The sequence below is a fragment of the Eptatretus burgeri genome, chromosome 6, assembly GCF_056783735.1.
Source record: "Eptatretus burgeri isolate ZD-2024b chromosome 6, Ebu_testis_v1, whole genome shotgun sequence".
Taxonomy (NCBI): Eukaryota; Metazoa; Chordata; class Myxini; order Myxiniformes; family Myxinidae; genus Eptatretus; species Eptatretus burgeri.
Genome location: NC_140966.1, coordinates 31,849,010 through 31,874,009, shown reverse-complemented (window position 1 = coordinate 31,874,009; position 25,000 = coordinate 31,849,010). Strand labels below are relative to the sequence as shown.

General features: G+C 40.4%; 1 protein-coding gene and 1 long non-coding RNA gene across 2 annotated transcripts in view; both read left to right on the top strand.

Moving 5' to 3' along the window:
* Positions 1 to 25,000, top strand: part of LOC147024498 (3',5'-cyclic-AMP phosphodiesterase 4C-like) — a 209,782-nt gene that overhangs the window by 26,102 nt on the left and 158,680 nt on the right. The gene's annotated exons all lie outside the window — the stretch shown is intronic.
* Positions 17,682 to 25,000, top strand: part of LOC147024499 (uncharacterized) — an 8,311-nt gene continuing 992 nt past the window's right edge. The window contains exon 1 of the long non-coding RNA XR_015059063.1: positions 17,682 to 20,074. This is a non-coding gene — a long non-coding RNA (uncharacterized LOC147024499). The remainder of the gene's footprint in view (positions 20,075 to 25,000) is intronic.

Sequence of the window (25,000 nt, the reverse complement as noted above, 5' to 3'; positions counted from 1 at the left end):
GAAACTGAAATAATCAACTTTATGATACACACTTGTACTAAAACCATTCTGTCTAACTAACACATCCAGATATGCAGCAACTGTACAATCATTACCACTCCTGTTTGCAACCAGGCTATCTGAATAAATCTTGTGAAGCTGCCTATCAAAATTTTTTTTTATAGTTAACCACACAAATATTATCTATATAATGACATGTATGAGATTTTTTTTTTAGCCAATCATAATTTTTTTCTGCATGAATGAAAATTCACAGAAGATAAGAAAAATGTCCACAAGTAGTGGGCTGTAAGTCCCACCCATGGGAATAGCCTTAACCTGTTGAAACATTATCCCACAAAAAGACATAAAAGTATTAAATAACATACAAGTAAAAGCTTCCTTAAACTTATGCTCATCAAAACAATGAAAACTTGAGTCTTCATTTTTAGAAAATAATGCTCTATCAAACCTGACAAATAAAAACTTATTAAAAGAGTTAAAAACATTGTCAATCACTTTCAAACCTGACACACACAAACTTATTAAGGGTTAACCTTGTCAATTACTTTGGAGACTGAATCCCTCACTAGTACTAAATCCCAATTTGTATGTAAGGTTGAAAAATCAAAAACTTTAATTGACTTGATATTGAGGCATCTAATCTTATCTAAGAACTCTGAAGTAGAATAAATGCTCCAGGAAGTGTTAATACCTGAATTCTTCTCAATTGCTAAACAATATTTCCTGAACTGTTCCCTAACAACTTGTAAGCCTCAGTTAACCATAACCGATGACTGTTTGGTGGAACACTGCCTGGCACCCGCTATAAACCTATATTTGTACGGGTTCTTATGAACCTTAGGGATCCAGAAAAGCTGAGGACAACAAAGATTTACCTCTTTACATTTAATACTGAAATTATTAACTCAAACTTCCTGTTGCTCAGAGATATATTGGAGTGATTTATGACAAGGAACATATGTGCTATTTCCTATGCAAGTGAAAGTTACTGTATTAATGCCGAACTCTCAATAAAACCTCAATATAAAACGTTTTACAAACCACATGAAAACTTTTAGCTGCTGGAGCGATTATGTAGCTCTCATGGAGATCCCGAATGTCTTGATGAACATTCGGCTTGTTCAACGCTGGTTTAGACCGACCCAGTGAAAGAAACCCCGACTACTAAAAACTTAATCCTATTATCCAGGACTTCAAGGCAACTCTGTTAAACCATGCATTAAAACTGTTTACAGATAACTTAAACCTCTTCACAGGACCACTGTGCAGGAGGGGGTAACTAGGCCAAGCAAAAAAAAATTACTTTTCCTATCCCCCATTATAATAATTTAGATGCTTTGCAAGATGTGTTAGAGAAAATTAGTTCCTCCATGTTGGAACACGATCGTCATAGACTGTGGTAGGATGTTGCAAAATCTCATTGTCTTTTGCCAGTATTATAGTTTGTAAATCACTAAAATGTAATCTCTCTACATTGACTCGTTAAAGTCTGAGATTGCATCTTTGGAACAAAATGTTGACAAGGCAGAAAATGACATCCATGATCGTTTCTTATGGGCAAAGAGGACACTGCTAACTGAGATGGCTTGGCAATAGGAAATGGGAACTTTTGTACAAATGGAGCTGAATTGTTTGACTCTTGATATGCCAAATAAAGGGTTCTTTAACTTCGAAAACTTTTAGAAGGTCACAGCAAATTAATAGTTTACTTGTTTCCAATGGGTCCTTGGTGACATTCCAACAGTGGATTAAGTGCGTTTTGAAAGATTTCTATTCTAACTTGACCTCCACCCCAAGAGTGTTAATAATGAAGTGAGGCAGGGGTGAGAGTTAGAGGATGAGCAACGCATCCTTAATTCTTCAATTTTGGCTGAATAGCTTGAATCCGCCATTTGAGACATGAAAGATGGGAAAGCTTCCGGGATTGATGGGGTCTAGATAATTTTACAAGACTTGTTGGAATTTTGTGCAACCTGATTTGGTCGATGTGCTTTATGAAAGTATCGTGTTGGAGGGCTTCCCTTGTCTTGCAAAAGAGCAGTTGTATGTCTACTGCCCAAAGCTGGGAACACTTAATCAGTTGAGAATTGGCAAACTGTGTCTATACTTTGTGCTGATTGTATAAAAAAATATCTTGAAAGTACTAGCTAATCATCTAAAAACTGATCAGCTCTGTTGTACATCTGGATCAAACCTCTTGCACAAGATCCATATATAACGTTTCCAACCTGGATCTTCTGTAAAAGCCCTCCCTCGCCTCCTTGATAGATACTCTCAGCTATTGGCAATTCTCCTGACTGTTATTGTGTGAAAGTTGCAACAAAATACCTGTTTAATAAGCCTGCCATCTCAATTTCCTCACTAACCACTCTCCCGGTGCTATTCCTCAATGGCCCACAATGGTCCGAACCTGTTCTTTTCCCCTGATATACTTTAAAGAAAGCCTTGCTATTGTGCTTAATATTCTTAGCCATGTCCTTCTCATACTTTCTTTTGGCTTGCCAAGTTATTTTCTAAACTTGCCTCTGTTTACTCCGATAGTGATATAAATCTAACTCCAGTCCTGTTATTTTAAACCTAATAAATGCCTTCTGCTTCTCCTTAATAGCATTCCTTTTCTCACGACTCAACCATCCTGGCCTCTTTCTGCTTCTCGTTTTACACCTCATTTGAATGTAGTTACTCTGCACTCTACACATTTGCTTCTTGAAGGTTTCCCATTTCTCTGATGTTGATTGTCCTATTATTGGCTTCTCCCAATCTACATCACCAAACTCTCTCCTCATACCCTCAAGGTTTGCCTTCTTGAAATCCAACAGCCTTACTCTACTATCCTCAACTCCAACCCTTAAGAGTCTTTGCACATACAATGTTGAGGTCACTTGCTCCTAAATGCTCCCCTATCTCCACCTCCTCCACCATATTAGGATCGTTACTTAAAAGGAGGTCTAACACTGCACTCCCCCTCGTGGGCTTATCTACAAACTGGGTTAAAAAGCAATCCTGGACTAAATCTAGGAAATCCTCATCTGCTCTGCCCTTTCCCTGTTCCTGGACCCAATCTATCCCTGGCAAGTTAAAATCCCCCATAATCAATACCCTTCCCTTACCACATGCCCTTTTGAATTATTCATGTACTCCTCCTTTCTCCTCTTCCTTCGCACCGAGAGCCCTGTAAAAGCATCCTACCAGTATCTTACTGTTTTACAATCTCTCATCTCTACCCATACGGAATCCTCGACATTAATTCCCTCCTTAATGTCACCACTTTCTCTTGATGCAATGCTGTCCTTTACCCAGATTGCTAGTCCTCCTGTTCTCTCCTTCATATCACACCGATACACCTTGTAGTTGTGAAATGGATTGGGAAAGAGTTTTGGAACAGACTCATTATTCTTCGAAAACGTGAAGGACGACTTTCGTCCTTCTTGTCGAGGATGTAGCCTTGTTATGAATAATTTCATTACAGCAGGACTATGGCATAAAGTCATGGCCTTGCAGCCACCCAATGAACTAATCCTTGCCATCCAGTAAGCTTTAATTAATTCATTTTTGAGTGGCTACCACTGGCTTTGGCCTGTTATCCTGCCCTGTCCTTGGAAGGAGGCTGGCCAAGGAATACTAATATCTCTGGTTGGGTCACGGCTTTTCTTCTGCAGTCTGTGCAGAAACTGTTCTATACTGAGCAGCTGCCCTGGTGCCCTTTTGTATGTTATTTGCTGCAGCAGGCTGGTCAATTGTGATACAATCAGCACTTCTTCATAATAGACCTTGATCTTGTTAACTTTGCCTGACTTCAAAAATTATGATCGAAGTTTTGCTGGATGATTGGAAAGGCCTTGGTGTTCATTGCTTGCTTGAGGCTAACAATTGACGGATGTTCCTCCAAGAACCTCTCCTTCTTTTTTGTTATTAAAATAACCATTTTTTCTCTTTTATTCCTTGTAGTTATCCCTTGATCAAGAAATAAAATTTATTCAAGGAATGGATGATGTTTGTGACCTAAAATTCATCTCAGATGAAGTGGAAATCTGCTGCGTTGGTGACAACTAGAATTGGTTGATTTGTTTGAGTTGTCGACCAAATTTATTGTGTAATCAAGGAAATTTAGACAGCTAAATATTGGCTGGGAAAGTACCGGTAATGTCGAAGATTTTCATCCATCTTTTCCTGAGGTTAAAGTGCTCCCTTTCTTCCAGTCAAACAATAACCACATTATCCCCTTTCACATGGTGATTAAGGCTGGAATTTACATGCTCTCTCAAGATCGACAAATGTCAACGTTCTCTGGAGTGAAGCGTGTGCCCTTGTGGTCAGAGTGGATGGGATTTGGGTCTCCCACTGCATCACTTTGGCCTAATATGTATACTTTACCCACATGGTCTTTTGGCAGATATGCGGTTGAGGTAAGCGCATTGGGTCCTCCCTTCCAATATCTTTGTACGAGTACATCACTTAAATATCGTTCGCTTTCAGTAACTTGTCATTCCTGTGATCAGAAGAAACACCTTTTTCATGCATACATACAATACAACAGACCAACTATTAATTTTCCATCCTTGCACACATTTTTCATCAATTCTCTTTTCAATCGTCACTCTTCATACATTTCTATTTGGTGTGCCTTTTCGCCCCCTGCTGTAACGACTCGGATGTTCTTCATTTCTTGGTTGCCGTTGCAAGATTTGGAATATACCGAGGAAAATGAAAATTGATAACTGCTGTGGTTTTGATGTCGTCTCCATTTTGAAAGGGTTCGTTTCAGCAAGATTTGCATGATAATTTGATTTTAATGAGAATGTCAAACTTTCTGAAAGAAATCCTGGTAAACTTAGTTTTGTAGATCAATTTAATTTCAGGATCACTTTCTTACAATAATAATTATTATTATTGATGCTTTTTCTGAAACTTCGTTTATCTTCTTTCATTTTAATATTTGTGTGAATATGTAAATAGCTTTTTTTGGAGATACGAAGTCTCTGGGACTTTATGGACTCTATGCTGAATTATATGAAGCATTTTGGGATATTTGGGATCTTGTTCTCTTGGATGCGTTTTGGGAAAGCTTAGAACATGTTGAACTCGAGGGGGAGCACTCGGTAGAGTGCAAAACCTCCGCTGCCAATACTGCTGGGTCACTTAAGTGAACCTGATATCCTATTCATTGTAGGTCAAAACGGATCAGACTCTACTGAACCACGATTGAATCAACTAAACTAGATCAACACGCATGTAGAAATGCCAAAAAAAAATCGAAATTTTTTTGAAAAAAAAAGTTGCAAAATTTGTTTTTTTTCCTCTCTAACATTTTTTTGGGGTTGGAAATCAGTTAAAACATGTAGAAATGCAAAAAAAAAAAATTCAATTATTTTTCAAATAAAATCGAAATATTTTTGAAAAAAAGTTGCAAGATTTTCGAAGATTTATTTTTTGGACCAAGTCCAAAATCTAATGGCATGATCCTTGGACCATACCTAATCCCCCCACCAAGTTTCGTCGAAATCCGTCCAGAGTTTTTCCGTAATACTGTTCACAAACAAACAAACAAACAGACAAGGGGTGAAAACATTAACCTCCGTCCATCTTCGATGGCGGAGGTTAATTACCCCTTCGCTGCAAGAGGGCTATAGTATTCCAACTCCCCAAAGAAAGTTATTTGCAGATTACAAGTTGTCGGCCTGCGTCTTTGCTCTGTACAGACTATAAAATCACGTCAAAAGTACTTGCAATGCACTTGAAGAATGCCATTTATTTTGTGATTGGCAGTGACCAAGCCTATCATATCCTGAAGTGATCCATGCATGACTATTTTTCTCATAAGACATTTAATTGTCATTGATGAAATTACATTAAATGGTTTTGGACTGTTCTTTGATCAAGAAAAGGCTTTTGATAGTGTAGACCACTCTTCCTTGTTTTTTATTTATTTATTCATTTATTTTCTTCTTTTTGTTTTTGTTTACATTTGATCAAAGCAGGCTTGAGGTGGAAATTTCATCTCTTGTAGATGTCATACAACAATGCATCATGGTTTGTTTAAAGTCAATAACAGCCTGTGCCATTATTTCCTATTTCCTTGGGGTTCCACCTAAGGTGTCGGATCTCCAGTTTATCATACACTCTTGCCGTCCAGGTTTGTCCATTATCACTAGGCAACTCAAAAAATATTTCCGTTCATGCTAATGATCTGTCATTGTACAAAACCAGAAAGATGTTGAGATGTCTTGTCATGCCAAATTTGAGCTTGCCTCATTTGCAAGAGCTAATTGGAATTGTAGTATGGCTCTTTGCATGGGCTCTGGTCCCCTTCCCTCGTCATTGTCTTCATTCCTTCTTCTCCAAACTCTCCCAGGAGGTTTATTATGGGGAAGAGAGAAAACCCGCTACCTAGGTATATTTTTTTGAGTACTTCAGATTGCATGTAAAAAAAGAAAAAAATTGGAACAGCTCCTTAGATAATCTCATCAGGAAGATGGCATGGTGAAAAGGAATGTTCCATGTGTCGTCTTTGAAAATACAAGTTATGATAAACAACCTGGTGGTTCCAACTTTATGGAAAAAAAAAAAAAAGGATTGTATTCCAGCCTTGTAGGGCTCTGGTCATTAGCATTCAGAGGATTATGATAAACCCTTTCTGTGTAGGCCACCATTGGCTTCAGCCAGATGTGTTGTGAAGGCCACAACATGGTGGTGGCCAATGCTTGGTGCACATCTCAATTGAAATTATGGCTTTTTGGCTGACGTACCCTCGCTAATATATTGCTTTTGCAAGTGGGTAAGATGTACCATGGCTGGAAGCTCATCCTTGTTTATTTGAAGCAGGTCAGTGTTGCTCGGCTCCCCGAGTTTCATAAAAGCCTTCAAATGCTTCGTGAAACCGAGGAGTGTGTCGTTTTGAGGATTCTTCTGACACCAATATACATCAACCTTTCTCATAATCCTTTATTATCTGGAATCTGTACCTGTAGATAATTTTAGATATTGTACAAATGATGGAGTGAATGAAACAGAGTACAAGATCTTCTATCTCCTTCAGAGTGGGTGGGTGTTCTATTATAACGGTGAGCAGGATCATGAGGATTGTCATCTGTACCTTTTTAAAACTCAATATTGAGTGGATGAGGAGGTGGATTTTTGTGTTATTTTCTGGGCTTTCAATTACTCCTCAGAAGCAACAGTGTGTTCTCTTCAGATAGTGATGGTTCCTGTGCATTCCAACTTCTTGAGTAAATGGAAATTAATCAGATTTGTGTAGAAGTGTCCTTCCTTATTCTTAAGGAATCTAAGAGTCCATACCTGGGTGAGTGTTTCTCACTCCGGTTTGGAGTGTAATGAGTAGTTTTCCCACTGTTGGTTAAATGAGAGATCTCCAAATGGAGACTGGCCCGTAAAGCCCTGACCGTAGTCATTTATTCATAAATTTAACACTTCCTTATTGGCGAAATGTCCTTTTTGCAATGCAAGGAAAGACCTTTGTCATGCTTATATTGGGTGTAGGAGACCATCATATTTTTCTGTTTCTCAGCCATATTTTTTGCAAATTCAAGTTTTTTTTGTTTTTTTTTTTCCTGTTTTGGTATTCGTTTATGGGCTTGCATACCTTGTTGAGAATAATACTGTGCTTGGCATTCCCAAGCTGGAAATTTACAAAACTAGGAAAGCCTAAAGCCTGTATCTCACTGGGCTGTGACAGCTCGCGACAAAATGCGAACGGGATTCTCCAAAATGTTTCTACGTTTGCGGTGGTTCTCAATTTCCTCGCGCGAGTCGCAGGACGTCGCTCTGGTGTCGCTTGAATTTTGAACATGTTCAAAAAATTAGTGCGACAAATTTTCTCTCAAAATAGTCAGTCGTCGCGGTTGTCTCGAACCGGTCTCAAACCCTTCTCAATTTAGTTTCCGTGAGTCAGAAGGTGCGACAAATGTGACAACTTTGTGAGGGATTGGAGAAAAAAAGGATAATCTGTCCTGGGACCCCTGAGAGTTTCGTAATTATATCGCAATTTGTTCTCAATGACGTGAGATATTCGTGAGACATATGCAAAAATAAATTCAGTGTGATTCCAAGTGAAAATTATCGCTATTTTATCGCAATTTTGTGTCTCCAACTCGTCGCGAGCTGTCACAGCCCAGTGAGGTACAGGCTTAAGTAGTGAGCAGCAGAAATGAAAGTGATTTTTTTTTCCTTTAAAGGGATAGCCGCACATAAGAAATTACAGCATGCACATCATATTGACATGGATACCAACCCTCAGGCATTTGAAGAGTCATTGGCATTGACAGAGTTTTGTACAAATGTGTGGGGAATGAAGTGAAAACTCATTGACTTCATTCCCCACACACTTCAGGTGTGAAAACTCGTTTTTATAACCTCCACCACCGAAAGTGGACAGAGGTTATGTTTTGACCCCTGTTTTGTCTCTTTTTTTGTCTTGTTTGTTTGTTTGTGAGCAGGATATCTCAAAAGGTTTGGATGGATTAGGACGAAACTTGGTGGACAGGTTGGGTGTGTGACGAGGATGAGTTGATTGCATTTTGGTAAAAAAAAAAATCCAGATGTGGATCCTCGAATTTTTAGTGATTCTTCACCATTGAGAGATGGGGCCGAAACCGATACACTGTGCTTCAAAACCATATTTCAAAATGCTGCGAACCAATTCAGATGAAACCTAGTGGACAGGTTGATTGTGTGGCAAGGGCAAATTGGTTAGATTTTGGTGAAGATCCTGATCTAGATCTGGTCTATCAGTGGGATACAAAATGTAAACTGTTCAGCCTGGTGGAAGTACATGCTCCACCGAGTGTGTTCTCATTTTTCCTGATTTGTGGATGGGTTGTATCATGGGGAAACTCCAGGTGAAAATATATTCGAGTATGTATACATTTTTTTTTGGCCCCTATTTCTTTTATGTATGTACTACCTTTTTTGTGATAAACAGGCTTTAAAGGTCATTTTCTCTCTGTCTCTCTGTCTCTCTGTCTCTCTGTCTCTCTGTCTCTCTGACTCTGTCTCTCTGTCTCTGTCTCGCTCGCTCTTTTCTTTCAGAATATGGTTTGGGCACTTGCTTTCTCTCAAAGCCACTTTCCCCATCATTCCTCGTAATGACTGTTTACAATGCTTGACAGCCTGAGGCACCTCATTTCTGTGTTCTCAGAGCTCTTTGTAATAATGCTGTCCCATTCTCGGCTACAGGTAAGTTTTGATAGCAGGCAGGTATCTTGGATTCGAGTATTTAAATTTGTGTTGCTATTTTTTGTTTTTTGCTTTTCTATCCAGTTATCAGTAATCTTCAGCTGAGCTTGTACAGCTCGAGTTCACTGCAGTGCTGCTGTTTTTGTGTGGTACAAGTATTTATATAATCTTTTGGAAATGTTTTACCTTGTGTGAGATTTGTAACATTTTGCTTTTTAGTGTAACACAAGGTGATGGATAAAAGTATTCTTAAGATTATATCCAGAATGTGTCAATACTGTTGGCCCTTCGGGCATATCCTATCAGAACCTTAATGCTTATGATGTGAGGAGCTCATGTTTAAATCTTATATGCTGTGTTAATTTGTCAATTTATTACTCTGCGCACACAAAGTGAAAACAGGTTAAGCAATTGGTTTATGTATGTCTGTCTGTCTGTCTGTCTGTCTGTCTGTCTGTCATCAGTTTATGATTGAGGAAGAACTTATTTGAAAATTGAATGTTATATTTTGTACATAAATTGGAGCATGAATGAGAATTTTGACATTTTCACAGTACTGTCAGACCCCGCTACTTGCAGATTCACGATTCGCGGACCCCACTTATTTACAGTTTATAACATGCGACCTGCTTTGACATTCGTGGCCCTGTGCTTCACGTTTTCGTGGTTATCTGCGTGCGCATTCACAGTTTTTCATGGTTTTTCACGGGATTTTTGATTTCTCCCTCATGAATCACGAACCACTGAGAACCTATCCTCCCCTTTTTCATTGAAACAATGCCCCGCTATTTGCGGAGTCACTATTCACGACATTTTCCAGGAATGTATTCCCCACGAATGGTGGGGTCCAACAGTACTTTGTTTTTGAATTCGACCCGACCGTACATGTGCAGAGGAGTGCGATTATTTATTTGTTTGTTTATTTATTTATTTATTTATTTATTGTAACTCTGCCTGCCTGGCAGTCAAACAAATTTGAAAATCATTCCAAACACGAAACTTACTGATTTTAAGGACGTTATAATGGGCATGTACAACAGGCACAAATAACTAATGTAACAAGTTAGATCGGGTGGTGTAATAAATGCTCATTAAAATGGCAGTAAAACCTGGAATTTATTTATTTATATACCTTTAAACGGCCTTAAACCTTTATTAAAATTGAATTATATAATTGAACACCATAGAACACAAATCACTTTCATAATACTTCCAAGAACCATGCTATATACTGCATCAATTTATATTATGAGAGGATGTGGCATCTGAGAGGGTATAGTATTGTGGGTGAAGAAGAGCTTGCCTATATGGCTATGTTTGATGCTGTGTTCTATGGTGATCAATAAAGCTTCCATCTCCTGAACTAAGACGCATCATCGTCTTATAACGGTGATGTATAAGACTGCTTCAATCAAGCTAAATTTCTGGATTTTGGGGTTTTTTTATTTTTAAACAATCTTTAAAATTACTATTTTATTCAAATTTAGAACCATATTTTCTTGAACATCACTGCATGGGGTACTGTGTTCTTTAAACTCTCGTTGTTACTGTTCTTGTAATTCACATGAAAGTCCACTGCTGTTTCATAATGTCCTTGTACTTCATATAATTTCTGTACAAACTCCTCCATTGGCTTTAAAACTTAGTTTAGCAAAACACCTTTCATGAACACATGTAATTCAGCTGATTTACTGAACTGAACTTGTATCACTATATCACGAGTATGAATGCAGTTGACAACATTTGGCTCCATGAAAAAGTTTGAAACCTTTCTTTTATAATCTGTTGGAGGCTCCACGACAAGCCGAGAAACATTTCTGGGCCCCAACACTTCCTGAACTAGGTCGTTGCTCTAATGTAGGATCTTTGACTGAAAGTGCAAAATTTGTAATTTGTTCAGGGTGCCGACCAATGATAACTCACCTGCTGTTCGTGCAAGATGCACCATGTGATCTTTAACATCCCACAATAACTGCTGCTGGCAGATGAATCCTCAGGCTTAAAGTCCTCTCGATGGATGACATGCCCAATGATGAATTGCCCTGCATGCGAAACACCAGGATGACAGTTTCCAGCTGGGTGAAGATTCAAACCGAGGCTGGGCAGCTCAGAAGTGAATGTGCATTCCTCTCTGCACTCGACCAGCTCCCAACCTTTCTCAGTTTAGTTATATTATTTGTTTCTCTCTTAATTAATCCTGATGTGAACTTGCACAGTTAAGTTAAAAATCCACTTAATATTGCAGTATAGAAATTGACAAAAGGATGTGAGATTCTAACCCAATTGTTTGGTCACAGTTTTAGCAAATGCTTGGACATTTGAGACTGAGATCACACTTTTCTTCCAAAAATTATTTTTCAAAACAATCTTCTACAATTTGAAGACTGCCCACCTCAACCAACCCCCATGAAAGTTTCAACACTGTAAGCAACACTTGTCAATGCAGCACTTTCAAAATAATAATATGGAATAGGCAAAGCCTAGAAGCGAACGTAGAATTCTTCTTACATTCGATGCTGAAATTTCTGGTTACTTTGGCCTGGATTCGGGATCAGCGAACAAATAATGTAAATCATGATTAAAAATTATTTTTTTGATGATGCGGGAGATATCTTTATTAAAATCAGTGGAGGAAATATACACCATGTCTGATATTTGAGTCTTTCATGTCTCCGACGATGCCTTTATCTCCCGGGACGCATCATTCCCCATGACAAAAACCGGAAGCAAAAGGGTCATAGCCGACGACATGGATTCCAAATTGCCAGAGTATTGTGTTGTTGTTGTTGTTTCCTACTCTCTCATGTGCACGCGTTGAGTGAAGCTCAATACGTTCGCGATAATCCGCCCCAGATTGCTCAGTTCACATGTGCAGAAACACCGAGTAATGAAGTCGAATGGACAGCCTGGACATATCTCATGCCTGCCAAATAAGGATTGTAGAATGAAACGACTAAAAAAAGTTTGAAAGAAGCTGAAAATACTTGGAAACGTAACTGTGCGAGAAAGGGGTGTGTGTCTTCACACCAAAACAATTGGAGACCTTTTCGATCAACTCATCCAAAAGCTCATACATTACAGTATGGAGACGTCTTCTTAAAAATACGTCATATTGCAAAAACTCCTGACAAGTATGGAGCAGTGAAATAGTGGGGGCAGATAACAGCAATTTTTGAGAGGAATCATGCAAATGATACAAGCATCAAATTTGGCACATTTGTTCTCCAGGGGATTCCAATCAAATCTGCCTGATTGGCCATTTGAAAATCCAAATTTTGAAAAATTTGAAAAAAAAAAAAAAAACTTCAAAAAAGTCAAGGTCACGAATCAATCTTGGATGCTGGCTGAGATTGGTGAATGTTTCAGAAACATCATCAAAGACGTTCCAAGTCTGCCATGCAGTTTTCTTCCCTTTACCGCGGAAGGCAGACACGACGTCACATCCAGTGAACGCATGGAAGCATGGGATCCCTCTAGCTTTCTCAGGCCCTATTGCAGAAACTACCTCATGGACTGGAATCCATCGCGCCTTGGCTCCTTGGCCAAAGGCAATCCACATGTTCGCAAGACCTAGTTCCTGTAAGGATGGCAGTACAGATAGTGCTATGACTAGTACGTCCGTGTCATTAGCCTTAATGATAATGGACTTGCTACCATCCGTCGTTGCATCCCTGGGGTGTACAAATATTCGAGTGTCAGCTTCTTCATGGCAACATGGAGACACAGCATCCAGTGACTTCCTTGTGTTGCTAATGGCATCTACTCCTTTTGTGACAATGACTGTGCTTGTCGTCTGTGCTTCACACATGTTTTCCGCAAGGAAGTGAAACAGCTCAGTCTTGTTGCTGTAATCCCGAAGAAAGCTTCTCCAGTTACTTGGGGTCTTACTGGTTCCTGTCACTCTTCTTCTGATTCCTTGCCTCCTTTTCGACCTTGCCTCGGACTTCAGACTTGACTTCTTGTACACATCAAACACTACGTCCACCCTCTCGTACCTGGCACCATCGGATTCCACCTTTGGGATGATGTCTTCTTCAGCATAGTCATCAAATATCTTTGAAGTGCGTGGAGGTAGGGCATTGATAAGTGCTGAGCCATCAATGATGACTGCATCTCCCCTTGGTTCTCTGTCTGGGATGTTCATTTGCGCTTCAAGAATTTCAGCCAGCTGTGATTTCAAATTTTTTTAAAAAAAATTTTTTCTTTCAAATTTTTCTAAATTTGGATTTTCAAATGGCCAATCAGGCAGATTTGATCAGAAAGCCCTGCAGAACAGAAATGCTAAATTTGATGCTTGTATCATAATTTGCACGATTTTTCTACTATCAACTACACTTAGGCCCAAGTTTTGTACACGGTGCATTTTACCCAAACATTACTGCTTCTTTACACTGTTGGGGAAGGTCATGTCTGGGGTTTGTCGATGCACAGGATAAGGCATTTATGATTAGTCATGTTTTGGAGGAACAGGGGGGAGTTGTAGACTATTGGTGCCATTACAAGTACATATTCAAGTCTAGTGTTTGGCTTAATGGTTAAGGTGGCTGGATTAAGCTCTTTGGGTCTTGAGTTTGAGGCCCTGTCAGTCGTTGAATTAACACCAGGTGAGGTTGCCTCAGCCTGTCATCCTTCCAAAGTCTGTGAAATGAGGACCAGTGTACTGGTAATAGGGGCATTGCATCAGCGGTGCTCTATGCTCCCAGAAAATGGTGTAACCAACAGCCATAGGCTGCACATGAAACCACCACCACCACCACCACCAGAATTATATTCCTTGTTTGGTTCCAGTGCCACAGTGTGCGTGCGTGCGCGCGCGTGCATGCGTGCATGCGTGCAAGTTATATCTATGGCCACTGCGAGCTAATTGTATAAAAGCAACCCGTCTCCTCTCATCCACGGATCTTTCTCATATTTCCTATATTTGAGGCCAATTTTCATTCAGGAACGGAACTATTATGGTTTACCATTTTGAAATTGCCACTCTTTCATCTCGGTGCTGAAACATGTTTAAAAGACCATTTGAATTCCAGATTTCACGATTGCAAGCGCAGGTTAAATGTTCATCAAGCAGAACAGAGTCGATGAAAACGCACACAGAGCATGTACAAAAGTCGACATTTATCATTTATACATCATTTCAAAAGTCCCCTATTGATTTGGGTTAATGGGCAGCATTTGAGTTTTTCTTTTATTTATTTTTTAATCTTCCATTTCATCCTTCAAGCATACATTTCTCAGTGGTCCCTGAAGAATGGAATCATTCCATCAGATCCATAAATACAGCCAAACTACATTTTACCAAAACATTCTTTGATGATGTTCCTGCACCGCTCGATCCTGACCCACAGCTCCATCATTCGGTGGTACAGGAAATCGGTCACCGCCTTTTCAAAAGTATTTGTGCCGTGTGCCAGATCCCCGACACGGTAGGATTTCATAAACGTTCCATTGTCATTCTGCTGTTTAGTATTACAACTACTTGTACATTTGGTTTTTCCACACTGCATGCCAAATGGAACATAAATATGGTCCTTTGTTCAATGTGATTGCAGCTGAAATTGCTTTTTAGTTGAACTAAAATGTTTTTACCTTGGATGTTAATAATACAAATTCCCTTTTTATAAACGAGTATTTTTTTTAAAGATTTTTGAAATAGTAATGAAGTCTCTGAAAATGTTATTGTGCACCTTGAATTTGACTCCTGCAAAATAATTGGTTTTTGTTTGTTTGTTTGTTTGTTTGTTTATTATTTCCTTACAATAGTGTGCTCATTTTGAAAGGTTCCGTGGTAGCTTCAATGACTCCATGTGGGTTAGCCGACTTAACTCTCTCATAGTCAGGAATGGTTATACTCTAATGCTGCGCACTTTCTGTGAAGCTCCAGAAATGATGGCATGTACTTGGAATGACAGGAAGTTCAGTTGGTGGCATACTTGTAGTCTGGTCTGGTCAGGTCAGGTATGGGAGCATGCGCCGGAGCAGAGCATCGTCACCTCTAATGTGGTTTGGGTTTTGTTCTTTAATAAATGTGATCCAGAAAATTGCTATCCTCGTGCTCCACATGTGTAAAAATCTTTTTTAAAATACCTTACCAATTAAATCCACTTAAATCTACATCAGAACCCCTTGCTTGTTAAAATTTTTTTTGACGTTCTCTTTCAAATAACCTTTCAAACAGAGGAAGGACTTTAAGTACACAAAGCTTGTTTTCTGTTGTGACAAAACAATGGCACTTGATGACAAAACAATTGCTTTATAGAGGATAGCAAACATAACGTTATTGAATCCATCCTGAGTACTGTCTGCAGGGGAGAATCTCTCTATCGAGAGCAGCCTGTGGCTGCTGGTTGCATAATTGGTTGGGACGTGACTGTGCCGCTGATGCAGTGTCCCCCTTACCAGTACACTGGTACCCATTTTGCCGACCTCGGAAGGATGACAGGCTGAGTCAGCCTCCTGGTGTGTATTAATTCAGCGGCCAACGGGGCTTGAACTCAGGACCCTCGGATCCCAAGCCGCCACCCCAACCACTAAGCCAACACCAGGCTTGCAGGGGAGAATGTATCAGCCTAATCCCTGCAGTCCTTTGTTTGGACACGCAGCAGATTACACAAATCTTACGTACTTGTGTATCTGCAGTTTTGATTCCTGGCTTCATTCGAATACTTTTTTGTATAATTTCTATTATTGATTAAGTTTTTAAAAGTTTGACGACTGTAAAATAATTGGTTTGTTCATTGATTATTTCCTTGCAATAGCATGCTCATTTTGCAGTGGATAGAGCAGAGAGAAATAAGCAGACGAGTCTCGTATGCAATGGCAAACAGGTTGCTGACTTTAGGCCTGTTTGCGTAGATCGAGCATATTGATGACAAGCCACCATGATATCGATTGCCTACGTCGATACCAATTTAGACATACCGATTGGACTGCAAAACCTGTTGGAGCTCTCAATTTGATGCAGGGAAATTAGCTTTTCCACTATTATATGGTGTAACCTCGATTAAAATTTGCCAATTTTTTTTTTTTTTATTAGCCAGATATGAACTTTAATATTTCGTGAATTTTGCAAGTGTCGGCAGAATCCCAGTTATCTCGACGACACAGGTTGGTGGCTGTAGACCTCGTTGGTTAAGATTCCTGTTCTGGCACTATTAAGGTCCGCGACAGCACGAGACTCTGGCCAGAGTCAGGAATTTTCAATTTGCCCTTGTCCCAATGTTTAACTTGGTACTCTTAAAGAATAACTTCAGAACTTTTAACATTTGAAAGAAAACAGATGACCCGATTGTGTTATTCATCCGAACCCCTTGCTTGTAATGTGAGAAACACAAGTTCAAACCCTCTCCCACATCTCGGTCCATTGTTTACAAATGTCCTTGTCAGTAATGTAAAAGTACACTTGCCTATTTTTGGCCTTGTTCTGCATGTGATTCATGTGTAAGCTCTACTTGGAGGCTTGAATCGATGCAAAATGCTTGCAGATACTCGTACAAATCCCTCTGAATGATGATGAATGTTCCAATTGAATGCTTATATATGTGAGGCACAAGGACTGTGGGTTAAATGTTGATCCTTTTCTGTTGGGCATCAAACTCGTACAAGATGACCTTGAGTAGAATACACTCCCTTTTAGCTGTCATCTCTCATCTCCAATGCAACACCAGCAATGGAACACATGACTTGACAGACTATTAGGCCTTTGTATTGACTTCAATGAAATACTGCTCTCTTTATGGGTCGAGGGCCCCACATCCGACCTCATCCTGGATGCTGCCGAGGCTAAAGCTTTAACTAGCATTGGCATCACCCCTCAGCAGGCCGACACATGGCACTTGACTGTGTCTTGCCGCAAGACGTAAAATTTGATTACTTGCACTGTGCCTCCACATCCCACTGCTGAACATCATGATTTTTTTTTTCGAATCTCACCTTTGCTTCAGAGCTCATGATGTTGAACATTTCACTTTTGGCTAACAACTATTGGGCTTGCAATAAAGGTCGCAGGTAATCACTTTTGAGTCGTGTAAGATTGGGTTTGAGGTGTGATAAAATGATAAACTGCCATCTGAAGTTGCTTCAGAGGCAGATTGCTGCATCAGTGAGTGGTGCCATACCATCAGAGACCAAATTAAGCTGACCATCCAATCTGGTATCAAAGGCTTGTGAACTTTAACGATGTCGCAATACCTCGTGAAAAGAGTAGCCAATCGTTGTGCTGCTATCCTGACCAAATTCTAAGTTGCTTGATTTTGAATAAGGGGGCTATTTCTGTAGCAACCTGATGGAAGAGCAACCTGCCTCAGGTGAATTTGCAGCTCTAAAAACGTTTGCAACACCTCCATGAGCTGTCTCCAACATCTTTGGCAACAGGATATTGTGGTAAGTGTGTGTGTGTGCGTGCGTGCGTGCGTGCGTGCGTGCGTGCGTGCGTGCGTGCGTGCGTGCGTGCGTGCGCGTGTGCGTCATTATGTATATGATTTATTTATTGTATTCTTTTATTTAATTTTTGGCCTGTCTGATTTGCTAATTTATACCATAGGATATAAAAGACCCCTCCCCCCTTCTTACCCACTCTCTTTCCTGCCTTTTATTGCGGCTTTCACCATTGTCCTCCATGTGAAGTCGACCTTTGTTCTCATGCCAAGTGACTTTGTGGCACAGCTCACAATGAGCGTAATGTTGACCAGCGTTTTTGACCACACTGTGCAGGGGGAGTTTTCTGGTGCAATCTGCCTCACCCCTTAAAGAGATTGGGGAAATGGGGTTCTTTTGTTTTTTCGCAAAAAGGTAACTGGACTTTGCATTCCGTATTACACTCATCTTCTTGCTCTTTGTTGTTGGTTCACGAGTCAGTGAGTGACCACTATATTCGTTATGGGTGTGTCTGTCTGTCTGTGCTGAGCATAGCTCTGGGTTTTGATCCGATCTTGATAAAATTAGGGTGCGAGGTTTGTATCATGATCTAGTTGTGTTTTCCTGAGAATGGGCGTGCTGTGCCCATTATGGGCGGAGCCACGCCCAAAAAACGTGTTTTTAGTGGGTAGCCGGTTTCAAGTGACATCTTCTCCGAGGGGTTTGTCGAATCTGGCAGGGTTTCGGTATTTGGTTAGCCCAATGGCACCTGCATAGCCCCACGGAGCTCGATTTTTCATTTTCATCACAAGGTCAAGGTCACAAGGTCACGAACTTAGAAAATGTCAAAAAAATCAATAAATTGGGCATCGAGCTCCTAGGGATTTCAACTGTTTCGAATGAAAGTTGGTATGCAAGTCGTGCTCTTCGAGTACTACAACTTTCATCATTTACGTTTTTCCTGATTCCCGCCAGTTTGCCCGTGGCGTCCCCTTGAAGGTCAAAAAATAAAAAAGGCGAACCGTGTACTTTGCTCGTGAACCATCGCCGTCTCCAGACTTGTGTTTTATTTTTGGACCACCCCTGAGATTTGTGTGGAACCTTACCAGCTCTCCTCCTTACCCACGTCTATGTTTTTTTTTATTGTTTGTACGCGTCCTTTGATCACACTTTTATTTATTTATTTATTTATTTCTTCCTCCACCGTTTCCTGAGGTTGAAACCTTGCAATGGCGTGCAGCATTGTTTACTTCTAGGAGATTGTTTTTTTTAATTTTTTGTTGTTTAATTTTTATTTTTATCCTCTCCTTCCATAACATGTTCTTATACCTTAGGCTTACAAAGATATCTGTGGAACTCCATCACCCTCATTTTAGTTGCACATGGTCATTATGACTGTTCATTATTTGATGTGTTGCAATGGTCTTGTCCGAACAAAGCACGCCGGTTCCTCATTGGCAATGAACCTTGTCATTGCGACGGGTCCAGCTGCCGGAGCCCTTGTTCTCGGTGTGCAACGTCGTGCCAGATTTGCTTGCAGGATGCCTCCGCCTCTCAGGCAACTTGCGTCACACCGATTGTCCATGTTCCTTTGCTTTTGGAATTCAATGCAACTCCCTCCCTCCCCGCTCCTTCTCCATGACACTCCATATTATCCTTAACTGCCATTTCTCTGTTGACCTTATCTGCCCCTTCCCTATGTAACTCATCCTCTCTCCTCTCTATCTTCCAACGCACTGTCTTTTATATTTTCGACTCTTGAACCTTGTATCTTTGTACCCGAGTGCAGGGACAACAGTACTTGTGGCATTCGGTAATGTGTAACTTTCGGAGAACTTGGTTAATTTATAATACGATCTGCGTATCGTCGCTGGTTAAGTGGTTTTCTTCTGATGGCATTCCTTTTTGGTCACCTTGTAATTGCTCGTTTAGGGGCAATTTGGCTGTTGTGAACGTTGACAGGGTTGGGATTTGGGACGCAAGAGCGCTGCGAGGAGGCGGAGCTCGTGGGTCATAGCATCTGTCTGCTTGCCTGCCAACTAGTCACAGTGAGCATTCTGTGCGTGCAACTGACTGGTGATGAGCTCTGGCTGTTTCAAAATCATGGCTGTGTAGGATGCATGCGGCTTGAGACAAATCAGGTGTAGAGAAAGTTAGCCTCACCAGTCGGTTTGCACCATGTCACTATGGGTTCAGGGTAGTTGAGATTACAAGCAATGATTGTTCGTTTATGGTTCGAATTTTTTTTTTTTTGAGTCTTAAATTTCAGTTGAGGTTGCCATCAACCTAATCGTTAACTAGAGATCATCGGTCAGCTTGGAACAGTCGTTGTCGATTGCTTATGTCCAATGGCTCTTGATGGACTGTAGGCCGTTGGAAAAGCTTGGTTTGTTTGAATGAGAACCATGGGTTCTCCAATGGCTTCCCCTTGGCTGTCTGTGCGAAATGGCTTTCCTGGGAGTCTCTGCCGTGACTCTCCACGTGCGGTACATCGACCTATCGACATCGTTCAAAAGCGCAGACGGTAAGGGCTGCATGTTCGATTCCAGGAGTTGGCTGTCCAGAGCTTGATTGCTTTGCCCTCTTCACTTACCCTTTTGAACAGTTTTTAGGGACCTGTTTTCTTTTATTTCATTACTTTCGGATTCCCTGATAAGCCAAAACCCTTCTGGTCCACGTCTGTCGCACCAACAGCACGATGGTGGCTTTGAGGGCATCTTACCATGATGAAGGTTCTCTGTGCATGGAAATCCATTTACTATTGTCCCTTTTATATATTTTTCCAAGTTGCCTGTACATAAGTTTGCTTTTTAATTTGGACTATTCGTTGCTTTAATCAACACTATCTTTTCATTAACACAATCTTAACATTGTTGTTTGGGCATAAAAAATATTCTTGAAGTTGTTTTTCTTTTGTGTGTGTGTCATACATTTGGTGGAAATGTTTAATTTATAAATGTGTTTATGTATTGATTTATTCATTTGTAAGCCTGGTGTTGGCTTAGCGGTTTGGGTAGCTGGCTTGGGATCTTCGGGTTCTGAGTTTGAGGCCCTGTCAGTCGTTGAATTAACACCAGTTGGGTTTGACTCGGCCTGTCATCCTTCTGAGTTCAGCGAAATGAGTTCCAGTGTACTGGGGTAATAACCGTTCGGGGTAACCATCATTGGAGTGTCGACCCGTCCAGGACTGTACTCCTTGCCAATGAAACTGCCTCGGCAGCCCGATGCGCCTTGATAGCATGAAAGGAATTGTATTATTATTATTATATTATTGTTCATTTGGATATTTATTTATTTGTCGATTGATTCATAGTTTTGTCACGAAGCCCTTTGATATTGATTGATATTAATAGAAAACGGTGCTCTGTTTTCATCATGTCAAGCAGCTGTCATTTTGCTCATAATTTCATCCATCCATCTATTTTGGCCAAATGTAAAATGCAAGTTTAAATTTCAAGTTTAAATAGTTTGTGAAGTGACATTGTTTGTCAATGGAGCTTCAAAACGTTTAGAACAAAAACACTTACTCCAGTGGTGTCATTGCAACTGGGACGACTGTGCTACTTTTCTGGGACGACTGTGCTACTTTTCACTGACACAGAACCATTCCTTTATAATTTGATAAACTTTCTGAGTCACCTCCATCCCACCAACCCCCAACCACACACACACACACACACACACACACACCCTTCTCATTATGGGAATATGCCAAAGTGTGATCTCTCCTGAGAATGATGATTCGTTTTTGATTGAGGTCTTGAATTAATTTCTCCTTTCTTTTGATTGATCATCCCATTCATTATGCAAATTATATGGAGGGATTGTAAAACCACATTAATCTTTGCAAGCCTCTCTTCTGGACGTAAAATATCCAGTTAGCGGAGGAGCTCATCAAAAATTTGTTATGGGGAATAGATAGCCCCACCCATGGAGGTTGTACGAGGGACTCGTAATTGCATTATCATGGTTATTTTGTGCACTTCCAAGAAATATTTTTTGATGCAGGTCGAGAAACAAAATGTTCTTTGTATCGTTATGTAATCCATCGTGAGGCCATCATTATGTTTCACCGTATCTAAGACCTTGCCGTTGTGAGCGTGACTGACCTTTGCCGGCAAAATGACAAACTTTTGTGAACAATTCCATGCTTCAAATTCCATACTCGATGCATTGCACGATGCAAACGTTTTTTCGAGGAAGTTGTAATTGTCCGATGACGATGACACCGACACCAGCAACCGTTCAGTTGCTTCACAATAAGTCTGTGCATGATGCTTTTGTTTCATGAATATGAGTTCCCTTACGAAACTTCAATTCAGGAGGAGACCATCAAAGCCTGTGCAACAGTTGCCAACCTATGGTTGTTAGGCTCTGTTCTATCCCTTTTTTTTCTTTCTTAAATGCTGAGCGTCCGTCAAACAAGGAAGCAGCACGGACGATTTTTAGTCTTTGGTATGACTCTGCAAGGGTTCCAACCACCGACGTCCCAGACAAAAGTGCTTGCTGCAACCGTTATGCCCCTGAAGCTGGTGATGATGCTGTTAAGTAGTTTATATAAATACTCATGAGTTGGGGGCAATGGTCTAAATTCGATTTCTGACTGTTCATTTTATTTTTCCTTGTTTCGTTTCTTTTGGTTGATTTCTTGTTTTTATTTATTTAATTTTTGTTTAAAATTACGCAACATTATTTGGTCTGGCAGGCCGGTACAAAGAGGCTCGTGCACCTTACTTTCAGCCGTCTTATCTGGGTTTGATTCCCGACCCAACTATAAATTGTCGGATTGGTGCTTTGCAGGCGGGATGTTGAATCGTCATGAAGCGTGTGTTGTCCCTCGGGTGGATGTTCATGTGGGTGTCACTTCTCCTCAGACTTATTGGTGGATGGTGAAGATCCCACGCTGTCTTTTGACTGAAAGAGGGAGCCGAGTTATTGTCAGCACCATAAACAAATTACAAATATGTGCTTTCACCGAGAAGGCACCAGTGTGTCTATCCAGTCTCGCCTTATCTATTAAGTGAATTTCATTTTGTGATCACGTGACTCTACAACTAATGGACGACAAGAGGGAATTGGATAAACCTCGTCCGTGGCCAATACAAAATATTTCACAAGCTCAGTAATAACCTGGTCAACTGTGAAAGAATAACAACTATTTTTCTGTTAATAGGGCTAGAGATTTATGGAAAGCTCTTGTTTCAGTGTTGCTTTGCTTGGGACGTTGCCTGTGACATATTCTGGCACAGCAATTTATTGGAGACTGTGATTAATGAGCTGAGATCACATTTCTCATGGTTGAGTCATGCTGCAAATCTGCCCAGAGAGGAGAGAGAGAGGCACGCACAGTCAGTCTTGCATTTATCATCTTCTCTCCTCTTCAATTTCTTTTTTTGTGAGCTTCGGTGCTCGGAGTGCACCAGAGGGCGTACAAGATGCACGATTGAATTTGTTGAAAGCTGTAATTTTAATTTTGGTACCTGATTTGTAAAACTCCAATATGCAGGGTTTGCAAGCGGACGGGGCAGTGCAGTGAAATACAGTCATAGTGCATTTGCTATTTGCATCAAAATTTTTCAGAATGAAACTTTTTCTTTTTGTTTTTTTTAATGTAGTTGAATTCAACTGGAACCAACACTTCTTTATTCCAGATCAAGCTGATGTCGTTCCCTTAAATATCATGACAACTGTACTGTAACCAACTGTGTGTGATTTCCACTTCTTTTTTTTTTTTTTGCCTCAATTGGTTGATGGCAGAGTTTAATAATGCAGATATTTTAATTTATTTACGATGCAGTACTTATTTCTGCTCCACATACCACAATGATGGTAAGTTTAGGGATTGTTGTGTATTAATTGTTCGCTCACATTTTGTATTCATTGCATTTTGTGATGTAATCCGAGTCGATGTGTCCTTGGTGCTTGTATTGATACAGACTGAGCAGTTACCACAAGATCATATTTCTGTACGTAGAAATAGCAGCAAGTGTAGCTGCTATTTTGAAGCACTTTATTTATCATCCTTATTTAAGATCCGCTTGTGGAAGGGCGACGTGATGGAGGATATGAAATAAAAATACTGGATTTTCCAAAACGAATTTCAAACGCAAGTTTACCATTGTGAGAGACGAGGTAGGCTGTCTTTTCGGGTGAGAAAATGGACACTGATGCTGTCTGTGCTCGTCGCAACGGTGGCGTTGATGTTTGTTAGAATTTTCTCCACCATTTCAGATGAAAAATTATTTAAAGCTGAGAAAGGGAGGAATAAGTTGGGGGGGGGGGTGGTTGTGGAAAGCAGAGAGAGAGGAGAGCATGGGATGGGTTGAGTGCATCGGCTTTGAGAAAATGACTGAGTTCAGACATATTGTTCAGACACCGCACGAGTTATTATGTTTGAACTTTTCCCACAAATATTTAGTGCTTTGATTGAAAGTGTCTGGACTGTGGAGCGATTGATTTTCAAATTGCCCACACATCGTTTAACAATTCCCCACCATTTGATCTCCTGGCTCAAAATCCTGAGATGCAACTCGATGGTGTTCAGGTTGCACTTTTATCTGCATTTTCCAACTGGATTTATCACTTGAATTTTTGCCAATCTTGATTCTCAGAAGGTAGCATTTGTACTTTTGGCTTGTCGGCCAAGTTCGTTCCCAGTTTTCTCACTCGCATGTTCCTTTCATTCCAACTTAAGTTGCTCTCTGTACATCTGGTGTCAGTAGAGTAAAACTAACTTATCTCCTGATGATCAGACATCAATTACCCACCTTGACTGTGGTTGGATAACGCGTGGACTGTGAGTGGAGTCTATAATTAAGCCGCTTGTCGTGAGATGCATCTTCGACCAGAGACAGATTTTACAAGGTACCATCAGGTTTTTGAGAACAGACAGGTTGGACAACTCATCCTTAAAGGGGAACCCAAATGCTCACACCACCTCTGACCTCAACACTAATCTATCCCTTGATACCCTACAATATAGATATGATGATGTGTTTTTCCGATTTCCAAATTATCAAGTGGTGTAAATTTACAATTAAAAGTCAAAATAGTTCTAGTAATAAATAGTTAAAAGTTCTTATTCTTCAGATTAGCCGTGACATCACACGGAAGAAGACGGCCAGCCAGGTCCATACTGTCTCTGGGTTACATGATTGATTGAGTGTGATTTAACTCCACAAAAATGCCGAGTCGATGTGTCCTTGGTGCTTGTATTCATGCAGACCGAGATGGTTTCATGCTACACCAATGGCTGAAAGACCCTAAGGTGCCAGAAATCGGACGAGGTTTGTTCTAAATACCCGAGCGTGAATACAGGCCGACAGAATGTTCGCTTTTGTGCTCGGAACATGTCACCGAGAACTGTTATGAAACAACAGAGATGGTAAGATCTTGTGGTTGTCTACCATGATTGAGAGAATGCCATACCCACAATAAACCAGAAGAAGCA